This window comes from Carcharodon carcharias, chromosome 14 (genome assembly GCF_017639515.1).
Source record: "Carcharodon carcharias isolate sCarCar2 chromosome 14, sCarCar2.pri, whole genome shotgun sequence".
Classification (NCBI taxonomy): domain Eukaryota; kingdom Metazoa; phylum Chordata; class Chondrichthyes; order Lamniformes; family Lamnidae; genus Carcharodon; species Carcharodon carcharias.
The window spans coordinates 97,521,118-97,541,926 of NC_054480.1; the positions used below are offsets into that span (position 1 = coordinate 97,521,118).

At 45.3% G+C, this 20,809-nt stretch overlaps 1 protein-coding gene across 5 annotated transcripts in view; it reads left to right on the plus strand.

The window, feature by feature from the left end:
- LOC121286888 (tropomyosin alpha-1 chain) overlaps positions 1-20,809 on the plus strand; it is a 107,457-nt gene that overhangs the window by 44,484 nt on the left and 42,164 nt on the right. Inside the window, exon 1 of one of the 5 annotated variants that reach the window (XM_041204111.1) lies at positions 4,224-4,501. The exons of the other annotated variants lie outside the window; for them this stretch is intronic. The gene's annotated coding sequence lies outside the window, so the exon portion shown is untranslated. Of the gene's footprint in view, positions 1-4,223; positions 4,502-20,809 lie in introns of those variants that run through there. 5 annotated transcript variants of the gene reach the window in all.

The window sequence follows — 20,809 nt, forward strand, 5'->3', positions numbered from 1 at the left end:
TTATACTTTGCATCTGACTTTGCCAAGGAAGTTGATGCTGCGGAGGTCATGGTGAAAGAGGAGGTAATTTAGACACGTGAAGGATTTAAAATTCATAAGGAGGTGGTATTGCATAGGCTCCCTGTACCTAACATTGATAAGGCACCAAGACCAGATGAGATGCATCCAACAACACTGAGGGAAGTGAAAGTGGAAGCTGCAGAGGTACTGGCTGTAATTTTTCAGTCTTCCTTAGACTCGGGTGGTGCCAGAGGACTGGAGAATTGCAAACATTACACCCTTGTTCAAAAGAGAGTAAAAATAAACCGAGCAACTACAGGCCAGTCAGTTTAACTTTGGTGGTGGGGAAGCTTCTATAAACGGTAATTCAGGACAAAATTAATAGTCATTTGGACAAATGCAGGTTAATTAAAGCTAGCATGGATTTGAGAGCAAATCATGTTTAACTAACTAACTAGGGTTTTTTGTGAGGTAACAGAGATTTATGGGGGTAATGCTGTTATATGGTATACAGGGACTTCGAAAAGGTATTTGTATAGTGTCACACAACAGACTTATGAGAAAAGTTATAGCTTGTGGAAAAAAAGGGACAGCAGCAACATGCACGAAATTGGCTGAGTGACAGGAAACAGAGTATTAGTTGTTTTCCAGACTAGAGGAAGGTTTGTAATTGAGTTCCCAGAGATTGGTCTTAGAACCCCTGCTCTTCAGATATATATTACCGACCCAGACCTTGGCATACAGGGCACAGTTACAAACTTAACAGATGATGCGAAACATGGAAGCTTAGTGAACTGTAAGGAGGATAGAGTTGAACTTCAAAAGGATATAGACAAGTTGGTGGAATGGGCGAATAGTTCACAAGCAAAATTTAATGCAGAGAAGTGTGAAGTGATTTATTTTGGTATAAAAATTTGCAGAGACACAATTTTAAATAATGCCTACAATTCTAAAGGGAAGAGAGGGAGCTGAGTGTATATTTGCGTAAATCATTGAAGGTGGCACGACAGGTTGAGAGTACAGTTGATAAAGCATAGGGGATCCTGGGATTCATCAGTAGAGACAGAGACTACAAAAACAAGGAAGTTATGTTAAGCCTGTATAAAGTACTGGTTCGTCCTCAACTGGAATATTGTGTCAAATCTTGACACTGCTCTTCAGGAAGGATGTGAAGGCATCAGAGAAGGTGCAGAAAACATTCACAAGCATGGTTCAAGGAATGAGGAACTTCAGTTACATAGATAGATTGGACAAGTTGTGACTGTCTTCTTTGGAGAATAGAAGATTGAGAGGAGATTTGATAGAGGCATTCAAAATCATGAGGGCCTGGATAGAGTAGATAGGGAGAAACTGTTCCCACTCATGAAAGAATCAGGAATGAGAGGGCACAGAATAAAGGCGATTGGCAAAGGAAGCAATGACGACATGAGAAACTTTTTCACACGGCAAGTGGTTAAGTTCTGGAATGCCCTGCCTGAGAGTGTGGTGGAGGCAGGGTTAATTGAGGCGTTCAAAAGGGAATTGGATCATTATTTGAAAAGGAAAAATTTGCAGGACTACGGGGAAAAGGCTGGGGAGTGGCACAAGGTGAATTGCTCCTTCAAAGGGCCAGCATTGTTTCAATGGGCCAAATGGCCTCCTAGTGTGCTGTAATCATTCTGTGATTCTATGGACGGCATTTAATGGAGGTGGCGGGGTTCTCGGTCATGAACCAGAAGACACCGATTTTCAAGTGACTGGTAAAAGAACCAGAGGCAACGTGAGACAGGAAATTTTCTCGGAGGTGAGTGGTTAGGATCTGGAGTGTGGTGGAGGCAGACCCAATCCCGGTTTTCAGAAGAGAATTGGATAATTATCTGAAGAGACATTTGCAGGGCTACAAGGAAAAGATGGGCAAATGGGACTAGGTGAGTTGCTGTTACAGACAGCCAGCATGACACAATGGGCTGAATGGCTTCCTCTTGTGCTGTAACCTTTCTTTGATTCTAAGAGCAAGGGCATTCTCCCCGGGTCCTAGCTAATCATTATCTCTCAACTAACTGATTATCTGGTCATTGTCACATTGTAGGGACTTGGTGTGCAAATTGGTTGTTGGGGTTTTCCTTGATTGAAGCACTGACTACAATTTGAAAATACTCCATTGACTGTGGAGTGTGTTGGGGTACCCAGATGTCATGTAAAGCTTTCTATAAGTGCAGGTTCAGTCTTCTTCACAATAGTACAGCTCTTCATTAAAGTCTGGATTATAAACCCAAAGGAAAGCTTGTGTGCTTTAACTGAGTGTGTGTGAGGTAGTGTTTAGACATTATCTTTTCACCTCAAGACCTGGCTTGAATTCAGCCCGGGCAGATGAAATGAAGTAATCACTGGCCCACTTCCCTACTCCGTAATCTTGGAACCTCCCAGCTACCTTATCCAGAGTGTTTTTGGCCTTGTTTCTCCAGTTAGGTTTTCCATAGTATTTTTGATTCACTGCTCATGAACTCCAGAGTGCAGCAATGCAGTCTCTCGGCATTTTACGCTAGACTGAGCATGCTCATTATAAGTTGCCTTCAGTTGAAAAGCGCATTTATGATTCATACCAATTCCTGGACTATAAAGGTGGACACTGACTGGTGATGCCTCCAGTTTTACTATACTTACCCCTCCCTCCCTGAGGCTGCACAGCTTTCAACTTCATGTTCCTGGGAGTTGTACTTGATGGGGTTTCACATCCTAAAGCTCTTTACAGCCAATTAAGTACATTCCAAAATGGACACTGTTTGAATGTAACAGCTAATTTGTGCACAGCAAGTTCCCACAAACAACAATGAGATATTGACCAGATTTTATTAATGTTGGTTGAGGGATATATATTGGCCAGGACACTAGGGAGAATTAAAAACAAAAATAAAAATACCTGGAAAAATTCAGCAGGTCTGACAGCATCTGCGGAGAGAAACACAGTTAACATTTTGAGTCCGGATGACTCTTCAACAGAACTAAGTAAAAATAGAAAAGAGCTGAAATATAAGCTGGTTTAAGGGGGGGAGGGGTGGGGTGGTGGTGGGACAGGTAGAGCTGGATAGAGGGCCAGTGATAGGCGGAGATAGCCAAAAGATGTCATAGACAAAAGGACAAAGAGGCGTTGAAGGTGCTGATATTATCAAAGGAATGTGCTAATTAAGGGTAGAAAGAAGGACAAGCAAGGTACAGAAAGCCCTAGTGGGGGTGGGGTGAAGGGAAGGGATCGAAATAGGCTAAAAGGTAGAGATAAAGTTTTATCTATCTGTACCTTGCTTGTCCTGCTTTCTACCCTTAGATAATATCACCACCTTCAACACCTCTTTGTCCTTTTGTCTATGACATCTTTTGGTTATCTCCACCTATCACTGGCCCTCTATCCAGCTCTACCTGTCCCACCACCACGCCTCCCTCCCCCCTTAAACCAGTTTATATTTCTATTTTTACTTAGTTCTGTTGAAGGTTCATTCGGACTCGAAACGTTAACTGTGTTCCTCTCCACAGATGCTGCCAGACCTGCTGAGTTTTTCCAGGTATTTTTATTTTTGTTTTGGATTTCCAGCATCCGCAGTTTTTTGCTTTTACACTAAGGAGAATTAGCCTGCTCCACTTCAAACACTACATAGGGAGTTTTTGTTTTACATCCACCTAAGAGGATATGGGACCTCAGTTTAACGTCTCATCCAAAAGATGGCACCTGTGAAAGTGCAGTGCTCCCTCAGTCCTGGATAATATGCACAAGTCTCTGGAGTGGGCCTTGAACCCACGAACTCCTGATTTAAGAGGTGAGCATGCTATCTACTGAACCAGGGCTGCCACTAAAATCAATGAAGCTCCAGATGCCTAGATCTGTCTGGCTACTTCTCAGTGTTTACCTAGACTCTGTTATTTGTTATCGATGTCTTGGACTCATTCCAATTGTTGGAGGAAAGCTTGCATGCCCTCAGTAATACTGTTCTGTTATCCCTGACTCCGAGGACCAAGATGTAACGGTTGTATTCTAGTGTAGCAGACCTCAAAGGCAAGTGACAGAAGGGAGTGCCCTTGTGCAATTACTTTAGTTACTTCATCGAACTCTCGAGTATTTTTTTTCAAATTCTGGTTGAATTAGTGTTTCACTGGCCTCCTAAACCGTACACACCCAGTGAGACCTTTCCTGTTTTGAACAATAGGACTTCCTTCCTAACCCACAAATCTGTGCAGTGAGGGAGCGGTGAGAGAGTAACTGCACTGAGACATTGTAATCTCCACACTCACTGGGAAGGCTTGAACATTACCCCCTTGGACCCTCAACTGCCACGACGACACCTCAGAAAAATGGAACAACTTGTAGACATTTTATACAGAGGAGCCTGCATCATTTGATCTGTTTGTACGAATTCTCTGCTATAAAATGTCTCTCGGGTCTGGAGTGGAAACTAGCTGGGCAGCTCTAAAGGTGGAAGAGGAAGGAGTGTAATAGGGAGGCTCTCTTTCCGAGGAGAGGGGCCAGATTCTTGTATGTACGCTTATTTTTAAATAAAATTTAGCCCACACATAATGGATCTTTTGGGAAAGGATATTTACAAATGCTTTGTGTGCAATAAGTGACCAGTGGTTGATCAAAGATTTTGAAATAGTGGCGGTGATGGTTTGCACTGGACTGTTTGACCACACCATATGATGCCCCTCCCTTGACACCCTTATCACTCTGTCCTGCCTCTGCCCCTCCCTCCCCATGCCCCACCCCCAACAACTCAGTCACTATATCCCTGAAGTGCCAGGCTTGTGAGTGCTGTGACTGCATTCCCCTTGGACCTGTGCACGGGCAGTTGTGAGCAGAGGAGTTAAAATTCAGGTGGCATGAAAGCCTGTTATTTAGGCCTCGTTCAGGCTTCCAATTGGACTGACCCACAAGATGCTTCCAAGAGGAGCTGCAATGTACAGGTTATAGGAGTCAAATCTCAGTTTGGGACAGGACCTCTCCTCTGAGGTCCAAATTTACCTAGCTAAGTCTGTAATCCCTTTACGGTGACCTGACAATTGCTTTGCAATCATCTTAGTGTTTGTCAGTGTGTTCAGGTAATGTGAATACTTTGAGATTGAATTCAGTGTAAGGGTCAATATGCTTGATTTGACCTTAAGCTAATTGTTGGCCTGTTGGCTTTTTCTAGGCTGATGCCTGGGGCTGATCAAGCTCTCTACTCTTTTGCTGTAAATTGATTTTGTTTTTTCTGTTGAGTATTCATACGACACTTGGTATGAGTCTTGGATCTGGGGGGAAATCTCAGTCTGATGGCAGTGAGTCAGCAGCTGCCTGTGAGAGGCCATCTTAATAATGGGCTGATTTTGGAATAAGAAACTGCCTTTTGATCATCACAGTCTAAATATGAATTCCAGCATCCCGACCCACTTCCTCTCCAAATGCTGTGTGGGCTATGAATAGTCCAGCTGCTAAGATATAAAGATGGTTGTACTTTGAAATGCTGAGAGTTTTTTCCCTCCCTCAAGGACTTGCAATTCCTGTAGGTGTGGTTTATCAAAGATTTGTATTGGTATAGTGCCTTTCACTGTGTCCCAAGTGCTTTACAGCCTATGAAGTACTTGTGAAACAGAGATACTGTTGTAATGCAGGAAAAGTGGCAGTCATTTGCGCATAGCAAGATCCCACAAAGAGCAACATGATAATGATCAGATAATCAGCTATTTTTATTCGGGGTTAAACATTGATCGCAGGAAAACTCTTCAAATAGTGCCAGGGATCTTCTACATCCACCTGAGAGGGCAGATAGGGTCTTGGTTTAATGTCTCATCTAAAAGACAGCCCCTCCCATCTTTATCTGAAGCCCAGCTCCTCAGCCAGACTATTCAGTGCATTGGGGCAGCCCACCCTGGCAACTCAGTTATCTGCTTTGCAAAGGATCCAGCTAACTGAGAGCATCCTGTTTTAACCTGTGTCATTGTGCTGTAGGAGATTTGTCTTTGGCCTGGGGTCTGTAGTCTACTTGTCCTTGAGTCTGCTCAAGTCAGTTATGAACAGAACTGACTTTTAACCCACAATATTTCACCTTTAAATTTCTGTTGTAGGAACAGGAGGAGGCCAGCCTGGTCTGACATTTTAATGGGTCTTTGCTGATCTCTACTTGCCTTGGCTCCATAACCCTTGATACCCTTGCCCAACAACAAGAATTTAATTATCTCAATCTTGAAAGCTCCAATTGCACATCAGCATCCCCATCCTTTACGGTAAATGATTCCAGGTTTTCACTAAAAACATTTGATATTTCAATGTACGAGCTTGCATGATCACAAACATGCACATTTCTATTGTGTGAAGGAGTGTTTCCTCACTTCCTTCCCCAGTGGCCTAACTCTAACTTTATGATTAAATCCCCTCATTCAGAGGGTGTACCCCTCAATCCTCCAAACTCAAGGGAATATAGGCAGAGATTATGCAACCTGCCTTGGTCATTTAACCCCCTAAGCCTTTGTATTGCTCTGCTTACATTTGTAATCAAACCTCTTCTTTCTACCTCATCACAAATATCCCATTTGATATTATAAATGATCGAAGCATCACACTTTATTCAACCAGAACGTTTCAAACCTCAAATCACTGGGACATCTTATTGATTATCCAGTTTTATAGAAATATTTCCTGCATCCAAGTATGAAAGGAATTGTACTGTGATGTGCCTGAGAAGAGGTTGAACCTTAGTGTATTAGTTTCCTTTTTCACAAGACCCGCAGTGGGAAGAACACTGTACGTATTTACGGCCATGTTCTCACGGCAAAGAAAAGAGATGATATGATGGCTGTGTTTTTTAGGTTTGAAGCGATGAGATAATGTAAACCATGACCATCCAGAAGTATAGAACCAGAGCACTTCTCAGGGTGGGGATGGGGAATTGAAAACTAAACTACAGAAACAATATTTCAGTGAGTGCATGGTCGGTCTGTGGAATAGGCTCGCTAGAGAGATGGTGGAAGCAGTATTAAAACATTTAAATTCGATTTCTGACAGAAAATAAGATTTTGGGATACAGTATATGAGTAAATTAAGACAAGACATGGCCAAGGAGTTTGGAAGGTGCAGGTGACTTTGGATCTATGATTCCCAAAGTCCTCCGCCATTGTTGGTTTTCCTCACATCATTTCTGCCTCTATTGTAGACTCATTGAGAAAGGTTAATTGCTAATCAACTCCACTGTTATTGTACCATGAGGCTACCCAGATTGTAGAAGGCAAACCCGATGGACTTTAATCTTCTTTTCACCAAGCAGTTTCCATGTTTCTACAACAAGGTGAGGTCTTCCAGTGTGAGAGATTTCAAGTTTTTGTTTGAAGAATTTTGTAGGACCAATGGGTTTTTCTCCACAGGTGGCGCAATGGCGATGCTGGCATGATGTTATTCTTCTTGATCTAGGAGATGATTTTGAGGGAAGGGAACAGGCTGATTTTGTTCTGGATTTGGTTTGGAAGGTCAAGAGACACGTGGATTTTGTTGTTGACTTTCTGGCCCAAGTTCTGTGAAGAGCTTGTTTTAATTTTGAAAATCTTCATTTTTAAGAAAATAGTATTGAGGCAGAAAGCCACTGAAGAGTTGTTGGATCATTTCATGTCATGGGGCAGCTTCTTGAAGCTGAGTTGAAAGAAGTTGGAAAGGAGGCTAAGACTGGGAAGAGCTTTACAAATTAATGAAATTCTAGTTTTTCATAGAATTCACAGCCCCAAAAACAGGCCCCTCAGTTGGTATTAATGCTGCAAACCAGCCTCCTCCCACCCCAATTCATCGAATCCTATCAGCGTAACTTTGAACCATGCCTTGGAAAAGTTCAAAGTAATTAATTTTTGTGACAGCATGAGATTTCCTAAAGACTTAAGTGAAATCAGTCCAGTATCCCAACAATACAGGTTTGAACTAGGACAAATACTGCAAACCCTAATCTGACCAAAAGTACCAGCCCCAGGATCTTCAAGTTTTAGCCAGTTGCTGTCAAAGAATGTTTAAGAAGTTAATCATTTATCCAGATCAAATGAAGCCAGTTCATTAGTCTTCCAGCCAAGCCTCTGCAGTTCAGTAATGTTTGATCTTGATACCAGTATCTGACTAACAGGGTGGATGTAGGAATGTTTTGAGTTATTGTAACAATGGTAAAGCCAGTTAGAACACCTCAAACACCGATGTTCTCTTGCGTAGAAGATCTTGAATTTCTGATCGCATTATGTGAAAGTTTATTATCTGGAATCATCTCGCTCATGGGGGCCTAAGAGCTGAGGCTTTATTTTTGTGATTTGCCCCAATTAACAGGCCTCCTGATAATCAGTAAGGATGTTCCTTCCCCGCCCTTTTTGTCTCTCTCCTCCCCTCAGAAAAGCAAAGAACTCCTAATGCAGATCATGGCGATCCTTGTGGATCAAAAGATTGAATGTAAATTCAGACAATACGGGGCCGTTTGACTTGGGTCGCCCTTTGCATTTCAGGATTTGAAGCTTGAGAAACATCAGATGATGTGTCAAAATGCCGCATGTAGCAAAGCTGTAAATTGTGGTATTATGGTTTACAGTATGTTACATTCCTTGACTGCTGCTTGTGGGAAATGCTCTTCATATAAAGAACATATAATGTAAAACAGAAAGTTGACCTAAGTTATGCAATTCAGCCTTACTTAGAGCTGTTAAGAGTTCTACGTTCTGTCTAGCTCCACATTAAATTAAAAAAAAACCCTGAAGACGACAAAACTGAACTTGTTCTGTTGCCTTGGCAATAAAAGAGGCCTTTCCTGGGGAGGAGAGAACCCATTAATTTGCAACGTGCTATTTATAGGGTTGCCTAAGTAGAGTGCTTGGGGGTGGTGGGGGAAGCGGGATGTCAAATTTTGATTTGTATTTTGTTCAGTGAGTGGAAATAGTCGACAGATCTCAAAGGATCTGAAATTTAGGAAGTCTGCAAGAGTATCAGAACATTGGCAGCTGAGGAATGTGCGGCTTCTTGTTCCTCCTTTGCTCCCTTATCGTGTGGGTGCCAGATTAGTGTGAGCCCGTATATCTGATTCTCTCAGTACTGAGCAATGTCTCGCCCTCACTGAGCTGAGTTTTACCATATAAGGAATAAGTCAAGCCCTGTCAGAGGGAGGAAGGGGCGGGATTTTGATGCCAAGAACCCTCTCGGAAATCCTGCCGTTTGCTCTTAAACTTTGAAGGTTGATTAACCGTAATAGAAATGGGTTAACATCCTTCCACTAAAGCACAACAGCTAATTGGCAGAGATCATTTTGAAGGGAATGTCAATTTAATGCAATTAGTGGTTGATGTAAATTAGAGTCGGTCACATCCTAACGATTTTTTTGTGTAACAAGGAATAGTTCCCACAAGAGCTGACTCCCTGCTTTGTTGGAGTTGTAGGGCTGGTATTCAAGAGCCGTGTGACTCTTGTGAGCCACATTCCAGTTCCCTTTGTGTCTGGGTGGGATGATGGGCTGGAGGTGGGGAGGAGAATGCTATCCGTACCTACCCAGTGCAGCACAAAGGCTGAAGTGCTGTCACCACATGAAACGGATTCCCAGTCAACCTGTGAGAGTTTGATTATAAGTTTGAGCTTCTGAACTCTCTTACCCAGGAGTCGTAACATTTTCATGCAGATTGCTCCACATAGGAAGAGAAGGCCATTCAGCCCCTCAAGCCTGTTGTACCATTCAACTAGATCTTTACTTCAACTCCATTTGTCCACTTTGATTCCTTAATAAGCTTATCAAATAAATCAATTGACCCCTGACCACAAAAACTTAGTGCGTGAGTTCCAGATTTCCATGGCCCTTTGTGTGATCAAGTGCTTCCTGACTTCATTCTCCCATCTGAGTTGCAAGGTTGTTGGTTCAAGTCATACTGCAGAGACTTGAGCACATAATCTAAGCTGACATTTCCCCAGCTGTCCTGAGGGAGCGCACCCCTGTCGGAGATGCCATCTTTCAGATGAGATGTTAAACTGAGGCTCTGTCTGCACTAATGGATGTAAAATATTCCATGGCACTATTTTCAAGGAGAACAATACCAACCATCAGCTAATAACAGTTATCTGGTCATTTATCTCATTGCTGTGTGTGGGATCTTTCTGTATAAAAATTGGCTACATTAAAATAGTGACTGCGCTTCAAGTACTTAATTGCCTTTAAAGCACTTTGGGACATGAGATTGTGAAAGGTGCTATAAAAATGCAAGTCCTTTCACCCCAAACAGCCTAGTTCTAATTCTCAGGTTTGCAGTGGACCCCTCCTTTCCCTTTACATTTTATACATTTCTAATCTGGCTTTAGATTTGGAGTTCAATTCTTTTTTAAAAAAGATAAGCTGTCTTTTCATTTGACTCATTCAAAGTTGTTGTGTAATGAATGATTTGGTTGCATTACTTGTATGTCAATATGCATCACTTGTTATTTGAATCACAAAAAGTTAATATGCAGGTACAGCAAGTGATTGAGAAGGCAAATGGAATGTTGTTGTTGTTTGCAAGGGGAATGGAATATAAAAGTAGGGATGTTTTGCTACAGTTATACAGGGTGTTGGTGAGGCCACATCTGGAGTACCCTGTACCGTTTTGGTCTCCTTTTTTAAGAAAGGTCATAAACACGTTAGAAGCAGTTGAGAGAAGGTTCTCTTGACTGATTCCAGGGAATTTGAGGGGTGTGGGGAGGTTGTGGGTGGTTTCTTATGAGGAAAGGTTGAACAGCCTTGGAGTTTAGAAGAATGCGAGGTGATCTTATTGAAACACTTAAGACCCTGAGGGGTTTGACAGGGTGGATGCTGAGAGGATGTATCCCCTTGTGGGAGAGACTAGAACTAAGGGACACAATTTAACAATAAAAGGGGTCTCGCATTTAAGGCAGAGATGAGAAGAATTATTTCGAGGGTTGTGAACCTTTGGAACTGTCTTCCCCGGAGAGCAGTGGAGGCAGGATCAATATTTTTAAGGCAGAGGTAGATAACCTTTGACTTCCTTGTTAATCAAGAATGTACCAGGGGTAGGCAGAATGTGGAGGTGAGGCCACAATCAGATCAGCCATAATATTGAATGGCAGAGCAAACTTGAAGGGCCAAATGGCCTACTCCTGGTCCTAATATGAATGTTTGCATGTACTTTGGTGAGAGGAGTTAATTAAGCTCCAGGCAGTTGTCAACAGCGCCTTTGTTTCTATTGTATAAGAACTGCTACTTCCTAGAAGAAAGTGGTCTGCAGCAAGAAATTAAAAGGAGGCGTTTAGACCCTCAGCACCTGAGAGCTTGGAACCTAAAGCAGCTTTTAAAGGGCTGCTGAATTCTCATCAAGTGGTAATGGAGCTACTAATTTCATCAAGCAAATGCTGGTTTGCCTGGCCATTTATGGTTGATTAGAGAAAGACTTGCATTTACATGGCACTTTTCATAACCTCAGCACATCCAATGAAGTGCTTTTTGAAGTGTAGTCGCCACTGTAATGTAGGAAATGAGGCAGCCAACTTGCACATGGCAAGCTCCCACAAACAGCAATGTGATAATGACCAGATAATCTGTTTGTTTTGTGATGTTGATTAAGGAATGAAAGTTGGCCCCAGGACACTGGTGAGAACTCACCTCTTCTTTGAAATGTTGCCCTGGGACCTTTTACACCCACCTAGGAGGGAGGCAGGGCCTCCATTTTGACAACGCATCCAAAAAATGACACCTCCAACAGTGCAGCACTCTCTCAGTACTGCCCTAGGTATCAGCCTTGAATTTTGTGTTCAAGTTCCTCTCCAATAGCCTGCCTGGAATCCACAAACCTTCAGACTTAGAAAACGAGAGTGTTTACCAACTGAACCATGGTAACATTCTTAGCTCCTCCCAGTGTGGCCAGCACTGGGTGGTGTTGGAGCTGCGACCAGGCAAGTGGAGAGTATTCCATCACACTCCTGACTTGTGCCTTGTGGACAGGTGGACAGGTTTTGGGGATTCAGGAGGTGAGTTACTCGCCCTCAGAATTCCCAGTCTGTGACCTGCTCGTGTAGCCACAGTTTTTTATATGGCTAGTCCAGTTAAGTTTCTAGTCAATAGTAGGAGATTTGACAATGACAATGCCTTCGAATGTCAAGGAGTGGCAGTTAGATTCTCCTGTTGCCTGGCGCTTGTGTGATGAGAATGTTACTTGCCACTTATTAGCCCAAGCCAGGTCTTGCTGCATGTGGACACAGACTGCTTCCATACCTGAGGAGTCACAAATGCAGTTGAACCCTGTGCAATCATCAATTTGTTAACAATCCTGGGAGCAGGGAGTGCAGGAGGGACATTGTATCCAGATCTCCCTGTAACAGGCAGTATCCAGAAGAGGCAGTGGTGTTGTGGGGGATGGGGGTGGGTGCTTGATTTTTTTTTTGCAAAAATATACTTTATTCATAAATCTTCAAAAACATTTCGAACCATTTCAATATCACCATTACAAAAATACAATCAGGTTCAACTTTTACAACATGAATCACAAGGTGTATCAGTACAAACAATGAATATTACAATCATTGGCAGACATTCATTTTAAGCTGTACAGCCTGAGGGGCTCTTTACAGACCCAGCCCCTCAGTGTACTATGACAGAAAGGTCTTAGGCAGCGACCCTTCCCCATTGCGCCTTTGTGGCGGCTGCCCCAAGCTTAACTGTGCCCCTCAGCACGTAGTCTTGGACCTTGGAATGTGCCAGTCTGCAACACTCGGCCGGGGACAACTCTTTGCGCTGGAAAACCAACAGGTTTCGGGCAGACCAAAGAGCGTCTTTCACCGAGTTGATGATCCTCCAGCTGCAGTTGGTGTTTGTCTCGGTGTGTGTCCCTGGGAACAGTCCGTAGAGCACAGAGTCCTCTGTCACAGAACTGCTCGGGATGAACCTCGACAGAAACCACTGCATCTCTCTCCAGACCTTCTTCGCAAAGACACAATCTACAAGGAGGTGAACAACGGTCTCTTCCCCACCACAGCCACTTCGAGGGCAACATGCAGAAGGGGTGAGACTCCTGGCATGTAGGCAAGATCTTACAGGGAGGGCCTTTCTCACCACCAGGCAAGCTACATCTTGGTGCTTGTTGGAAAGTTCTGGCGATGAGGCATTCTGCCAAATGACTTTGTCTGTCTGCTCAGGGAACCATCCCACAGGATCCACCCTCTCCTTTTCCCTCAGGGCCTTTAAGACGTTACGTGCCGACCACTGCCTGATGGACTTGTGGTCAAAGGTGTTTCTTTGCATAAATTTTCCCACGAGGGACAGGTGGTACGGCACAGTCCAACTACTTGGAGCGTTCCGCGGTAGTGTGGCCAGACCCATCCTTCGCAACACCGGGGACAAGTAGAACCTCAGCATGTAGTGACACTTGGTGTTTGCGTACTGAGGGTCTACACACCGCTTGATGCAGCTGCACACAAAGGTGGCCATCAGTATGAGGGCGTTGTTGGGCACGTTTTTTCCCGCTTTATCTAGAGGCTTGTACATCGTGTCCCTGCGGACATGATCCATTTTCGACCTCCAGACAAAGCGGAAGATGGCTCGGGTGATCGCCACCACACAGGAGTGTGGAATGGGCCAGACCTGCGCCACGTACAGCAACAGCGAGAGTGCCTCACACCTGATGACCAGGTTCTTACCCGCATTGGAGAGGGAGCGTCGCTCCCACATGCCCAGTTTCCTTATCACCATAGACACTCGCTCCCTCCAGTTTCTAACGCATGCCCTGGTCCCTCCAAACCATATCCCCAGCACCTTCAGGCCGTCAGCCCTGACAGTGAAGGGGACAAAGGATCGGTCAGCCCAGTTCCCAAAGAACATGGCCTCGCTCTTCCCACGATTTACCTTGGCTCCCGAGGTCAGTTCGAACTGGCAGTTGTGGATAAGCCTGTGCACCGACAGCGGATCCGAGCAGAAGACGGCGACATCGTCCATGTACAGGGAGACTTTGACCTGAGTGCCTCCACTGCCTGGGATCGTCACTCCTCTTATGCCCAGATCCTTCCTGATGGACTCAGCAAAGGGTTCTATGCAACACACAAAAAGAACAGGCGAGAGAGGGCAGCCCTGCCTGACTCCAGATTTAATAGGAAAGCTATCTGATTCCTACCCATTGATCGAGACTGCACTACTGATAAGTGGAGCAGTTGGATCCAATTGCGAATTCCCTCCCCAAACCCCATTTTGGAGAGCACATCCACCATGTAGGTGTGCGATATTCTGTCAAAGGCCTTCTCCTGATCCAGGCTGATGAGGCAGGTATCCACACCCCTGTCCTGCACATAGGCAATTGTATCCCTGAGCAGCGCGAGGCTGTCAGAGATCTTCCTGCGCAGCACAGTGCAGGTCTGGTCAGGGTGAATCACCAGTTCCAGAGCGGATTTGACCCGATTGGCAATGACCTTGGACAGAATCTTATAGTCCACATTCAACAGTGAAATGGGTCGCCAGTTTCTAATTTCCTCCCTTTCCCCCTTGTGCTTGTAGATGAGGGTGATAATGCCTTTCCTCATGGATTCTGACATACTGCCGGCCAGGAGCATACTCTCGTACACTTCTAGCAGGTCCGGGCCGATCCAGTCCCACAGAGCCAAATACAACTCCGCCGGCAAGCCGTCGCTTCCGGGAGTTTTACTGTTCTTGAAGGACTCAAGGGCCTCAGTCAGTTAGCCAGGAGTTAGCGCTTTGTCCAGACTCTCCCGTGTACTGTCATCTAAGACCTCCGTGATAGAGGACAGGAAGGACTGGGAGGCCGTGCTGTCTGTGGGCTTCACGTCATACAATCGGGCATAAAAGGATTTGCTGATCCTCAAAATGTCGGACTGTGATGACTTTACTGAGCCAGCTTCTTCCTTCAGGCTGCTGATCACAGAGCTCTCTCTGTGTACCTTTTGGAAGAAGAAACGTAAGCATGTCTCGTCCTGCTCCACGGAGCAGACTCTGGAACGGAAGATGATCTTGGAGGCCTCCGAGGCAAAGAGTGAGGCTTGCTGGCTCTTCACCTCTTGGAGTTCCTCCTTGACATCGACCCCCATCGACTGCAGCCGGAGCAGATTCTGCATGTTTTTCTGGAGTCGGGACATTTCCCTCTGTTCCTTTCTAGCTTTCTGGGTGCCTTTGAGGATGAAAAACCTCTTGATATTTCCCTTGATCGCTTCCCACCAGTGTGTCAGTGACTCAAAGTGGGGTTTCATGGTTCTCCAACCTTTGTAATCCCTCTTGAGCTCCTCAATGTTCTCTGGGGTCAGCAGTTTCACGTTTAGCTTCCATGCCCCCCCCCGCCAACCCTCTGGTCCTTCTCTAAGTCAGCCAGTAGGAGGCAGGGGTCAGAGAAGAACACCGGCTTGACGTCGGTGGATCTGACTGTGAATGCACGGGACAGAAACAGGAAATCTATCCTGGAACAGACGGACCCGTCAGGCTGCGACCAGATGTATCTACGCTGCGCTCCGTCTGCAGGGTTGCTGAAGATGTCATGCAGCTTGGCATCTTTTACTGTTTCCATCAGGGATCTGGATGTAGCGTCCAATCTGCTGTCGGCTCTGCCGGATCGTCCAGCCGCATCGATGATGCAGTTGAAGACACCGCCCAGAATGACCGGCCTGGAGGTTGCCAGCAGCAGTGGGAGCTGCTGAAAAACCTCCAGCCGCTCAGCCCCTTGTGATGGGGCGTAGACATTAGTTAACTGGAGTGGAGCATTCTTGTACATTACGTCTGCTACGAGGAGGCGCCCGACCACCACCTCCTTTACCTGGGAGACGGTGAAGCTGCCTCCCCGCAGTAGAATACCCAGGCCGGAGGAACGAGAGTCGTTTCCTCCAGACCAGATCGATGGCCCATGTGACCACCATCGTGACCATTGCCTGTTGGAGCTGAGGTGCGGTATCGCACACTCCTGCAGAAACAACAGGTCAGCTTTGACCTTGGCAAGGTAGTCCAAGGTCGCAACACATCGCGTAGTAGATTTAATGCTACGCACGTTTATGGATACAATCTTTACACCCATTTTAAAGCAGTTAGTCGCTTTCCAAACCTGTTGTCTCTGAGAGTTCCAGACCTTTGGTCTGCTCCTTCATGCCCGTAGTGTGCTCAAATTGCTTCACTTTGGATGGGCTGAGGAAAGCATCCTGAACCTCCCCATTGGTGGTGTTCTGCTCGGGTGGCATCTGGGGGTCCGTGCAGAGAGCGGGGTTTGAAATGTCCTCTGTTGGAGAAGCTTCTCCAATCCTCTCCCCCTCTAGGGCTTTGCTGCTCCCGGCTTCCCGGAGATGGGGTGCGCTGAGCGCCTCACTGTTCCCAGATTCCTGGGGTTGTGGTACACTGGCCTCTTCGGGTTGTGGGCAAAGTTGGGGTGCGCTGGTCTCCTCATTGTCTCCAATGTTCTGGAGCTCGGGTGTCTCATCCTCCAACTCCCTAGCGTTTTGTCGCTTCTTCTGTTGGCGCCGCCCTGGCCCTTCTTCGTCCAAAGAGCTGCTGCTCTTGTTATCCGTGTCGGATAGGAGACGCTTCTTGACTCTTGTCTGGGAAGTGGCTTGGTTTCTTTTTAGCCCCTTCTTCCTTTTGGCTCTCTTCACCAGCTGCTTTCCCACTGCTGCCTCCTCCTCCTCCGTTGATTCGCTCTCCTGAGGAGTGGGAGGTTCAGGGGGCAGAGCTGTTGGTTGGCCGTCTGTTGCCCCAATCTTTTCCTCCACCTTGTCTCTCTCTGTGTCCTCCTTTATCCCGTTGTTCTCCCTGGGGGCCTTGGTGGTTGGAGTGACATGAGGCATTTCTTCTGCTTCCCCCTCTTTGGCTTTGGCTGCCTGTGCATAAGTACGGCAACGTTTGGGCCAGGTCTTGTAGAGGTGACTTGCCTCGCCACACAGGTTGCAGCACTTAGCCTGTTTACAGTCTTTTGTCTGGTGCCCTTCCTGTTTGCAGTTCTTGCAGAGGACGGCGCTGCAGTTGGCCGCCACATGACCAGACTTGCCACATGAGCGACAAAGTTTGGGTTGCCCAGCGTAGACAAGGTAGCCACGACTTCCCACGATAGCGAATCTGAAAGGGGGTGGAAGACGGCTCCCTTACCGTCGGTCTTGAGTGTTACCTTAACCTGGCGTTTATATGTCCAGATCCCCAAATCATCGCTAATCGCGGTGCAACTCCCAACCTTATCGAAGTACCTGGTAAGGAAGGTGAGCACGTCAGCGACAGGGATGTAGGGGTTGTACAGATGCACCGTCGCAACCCGTTCTCGTTGCAATGGCAGAACAAAGAGCGGCTCCGCCATCAGGATCTTCATTTCTGGCAGGTCTTTCTTTTCCTCAAACACCTTCAGGAGTTTGACACAAGCTGCCACTTGCTTGAAAGTCACATCAAAAAATCCAGCGCTGGGGAAATCCTGTAGGCAGTAGATCTCTGCAGCCTCCAAACCACACTGCTTGAATAGGATCCTCTTGGTGAAGATGGTCCTATCCATTCCTGTTCCTTGCTCGCTGCCCTTCACCATGACTCGGATGGTGTTAGGTACCCCATGGTAAGGAGTTCGACTGGTTATAGCCATTGCTCTTTCCCTGGCAGAAACGGGATGAAGGTCTCTCCCCTGCCAGGTAGGGATGGGGGTGGGTGCTTGATTGTGAGTTTACAGCTGGGGTTTATGCTTCCTGGATGATTTGAGTGGTGGTGGATCCTAGGAGAACAGAGGGGCCCTATCTCCTGGTCTGGCGACATTACTGTTTTACATCTTTGTGGAGAATGATTGGCAGAGTCACCATAAGCATCAAGTCATAGCTCCCTACACTCCAAAGTACTAGACAACGGAGATTAACCTGTAAAGAAATTGGAATCGTGTGTTGTGTGATTTATATTCTGTTTATATTTAAACATTCCCGGCTATAATTATTGATGTCACTGTTCCCTTTGTTCTCCTGTTTTCAGAAACAGTCTCCCAGATGCCAATAAATCCAGGAGAAAAATGTTGGCAAAATCTTTTCGATTGTGATGAACTCAATACTGAAACAAATTGTTTTGGCACTAGCCCCACCCGAATGAGTTTTTTTTCTGTGACAACCTGAATGATGTTGCAGAAGTAAAGGATGAAAGGGATCTAGGAGTCTGACTCGACTCAACATTCAAAATGACCAAATGATGCAGAGTAGCAATTGACAATGGGATCTTAAACTATACGATCAAACCAATAGAATACAAACCACAGTAAGTCATGAACAAAGTGTTTAACGTTTTGGTCGGTCACTCCTTTTCTGGTCACTGGGACACACAAATACTGGAGATAAAGCCCAGAAATTGATTCCTAATGTCAAAGCTCTTGAGTTAGGAGAAGAAGTTTGAGCTTTCCAGTCTGGAACAGGAGATACCTTAATAAGGGGTCTAAGATAGTTAAGGGAATTGAAAAGATAGATCTGGAAAACTGCTTTAAATTTAATTGAGACTATGACAAAATGGCACTGGTACAGACTAGAAACATGCAATGTTAAAAGTGAAATTATTATGTTTTTCACACTGGGTAATAAATGTTTGGAATCAACTCCCATATTGATCAGTGGAAGCAAAAAGCCATGAATCACTTGAACAATTGGATGAAGTTATGGGAGGAGGGTAGGGTTTGTCTGGGTGAATGAATTATTATGGGCTGAATGACCTTGCTCATCATTACTATTCTGTGACTGTGTTTGTGTCCAGTTCTGAGCCAGTGAGTTGAAGAATCCAGGCTTATGTTGATGGTGGGGATGGTGGTGGCGGGGGTTGGGGTGGTGGTCAGTATTTCCTCTGAGGTACACAGGTGAGTGGCCATGCAGCAAGTTAGCACATTGGCTGCACACGCATGCACTTAACTGAATGGGGTGTGCACAACAAAAAGTATAGGGTTGTGGATAGAAAGGGGTGGTGTGTGGGAGAGTATTTAACTTAGGTGCTTTGGTGGATTTTATTTAGACTCGATCCCTGCATAATAAGGAACACATTGACTTGTCATTTCCCAGCTGGCTGTCCTGCTCCGATAACTGTGTTGATTTAAAGTTCAGGAGTTGGGATGCTCCTAAAGGACAAACATTACTCTGCCCAGGGACTAAGCTCTAGATTTCCCGTCCTGATTGTTGAAGTCGTGCCACGTGGTGAGTTGAAATCCACTCTCTACTTGTGTGTGACTCTGAGCTGGCATTGATGTGGGGAGCAGATGGGATTCTCTCCCAAGTTTCTTGCATAACATCAATCACATCTCTCTGCATTCCTGTGGGTTCCTGCAAATGCAAAGCAGCTTCTCCATTTCAACTTACTACATGACACATGGGCAACACTTGCGAGTGTCTTAAAGCTACAGCACCTTTTCTGGCGAGTCCTTCAAATGTTCTTAACTTACCCAATGATGTTATGTGCTTTCTTATCTGCTCTTTCACCAAAGTGGTGTCAGAAGCAGACTCTGATGTTGGAACAGTGCAAAGCCTCACTCTCAGTAGGTAGGTTTGATATAAAGGAGGAGGCACAAAGAGATGGCTTGGGGATACTTTTCCAGAAAATGTTGGCAAGGTGTTAAACATTAGTAACTGGGAACTTGTGTGTTCCAATCGTATTAATCAAGTTGTGCACTGTCCCCTTCTCCTGCCCGCTCTCTGGCTCACCCCCACTCTCTCTTTCGTCCGCTCGCTTTCTCTTGTTCTGTCTGTCCCTCTTCCTGCCTGTGCCAAGAGGCCAGAATTAGAGGGATGCAGGGATCCCAGAGGGTTGTGGAGCTGCAAGTGGTTAGAGAGATTGAGAGACCATGATGGAATTTGAAAATGAGGATGAGAATTTTAAAATGAAGGCATTAATCAACCAGAGACTGGTATAGGTCAGTGAGCACAAGGGTGATTGGGAACTGGGTACAAGTTAAGAAAGGAGCAGCAGAGTTTTGGATGACCTCAATTTTATGGAGGATAGAATGTGGGAGGTTGGCCAGGAGCGCATTGGAATAGTCGAGTCCAGAGGTCACGAAGGTATGGATGGAGGTTTTAGAAATTGGAGCCGTGAGACATAGTAACTTTTACTTAAATTGCTTGATTCTGCAGCCCAGGATTCGTTTCATTTAACTTTGTGTTCTCATTGTGAAAGATGTTCTCTGACCCAGTTAATTTTCATCATCCCTCCTGCATCCTATCCCTCAACTAGCACCATCAAATTACAGATGATTCTGTTATTCCCATTGCTGTTTGTGGTATCTTCCTGTGCACAAATTGGTTGCAGAATTTCCCTCAATAAAGGGACTGGATACTGTTGACCATGAAAGTCTCCTTTACCCTGTCCAGAACAGTACAACCATGACACTGAAAGGAGGTGGGAAGAATTCAAAATTAATCTGCAAAAATAGCATTTGAGGGAGTGAATGATGAGTCTGTATAGCAAGTCACCTAGACAGCCAGTGGAAGCAGTTAATATTGATTAATTCAAATTAGATGGATTTCTTTCAGAAAATATCATTTTTGGATGTAGTGCAGAATAATTTGAGACATGACGTGTGGTGAATGGATTGTTCTTGGGAGGAACAAGTGACTTTAGGCCTATGATTTCTGAAGCTCTCCACCACGGGTTTTCCTCACCTCATGTCTGGGTCTGTTGTAAACTAATTACTGATAGCTGTAATTAGTCATTGTATCATGTGACTACTAGGATGGCAGGGGAATGAGATGGATCCTAGTCTTTCTCTGTCCAGCAATTCCTACATTCTATCTCAGTATGTGGCAGTGAAGGAGTTGATGGAAGCTCAGTATAGCTCTGCAGGGTCCTACAGCGTGAATACTGAGGCAAATTCAACCCAATTATCTTGGGCTGGCTGTACATTTGTGGACTGTACATGTTGGAGTTTG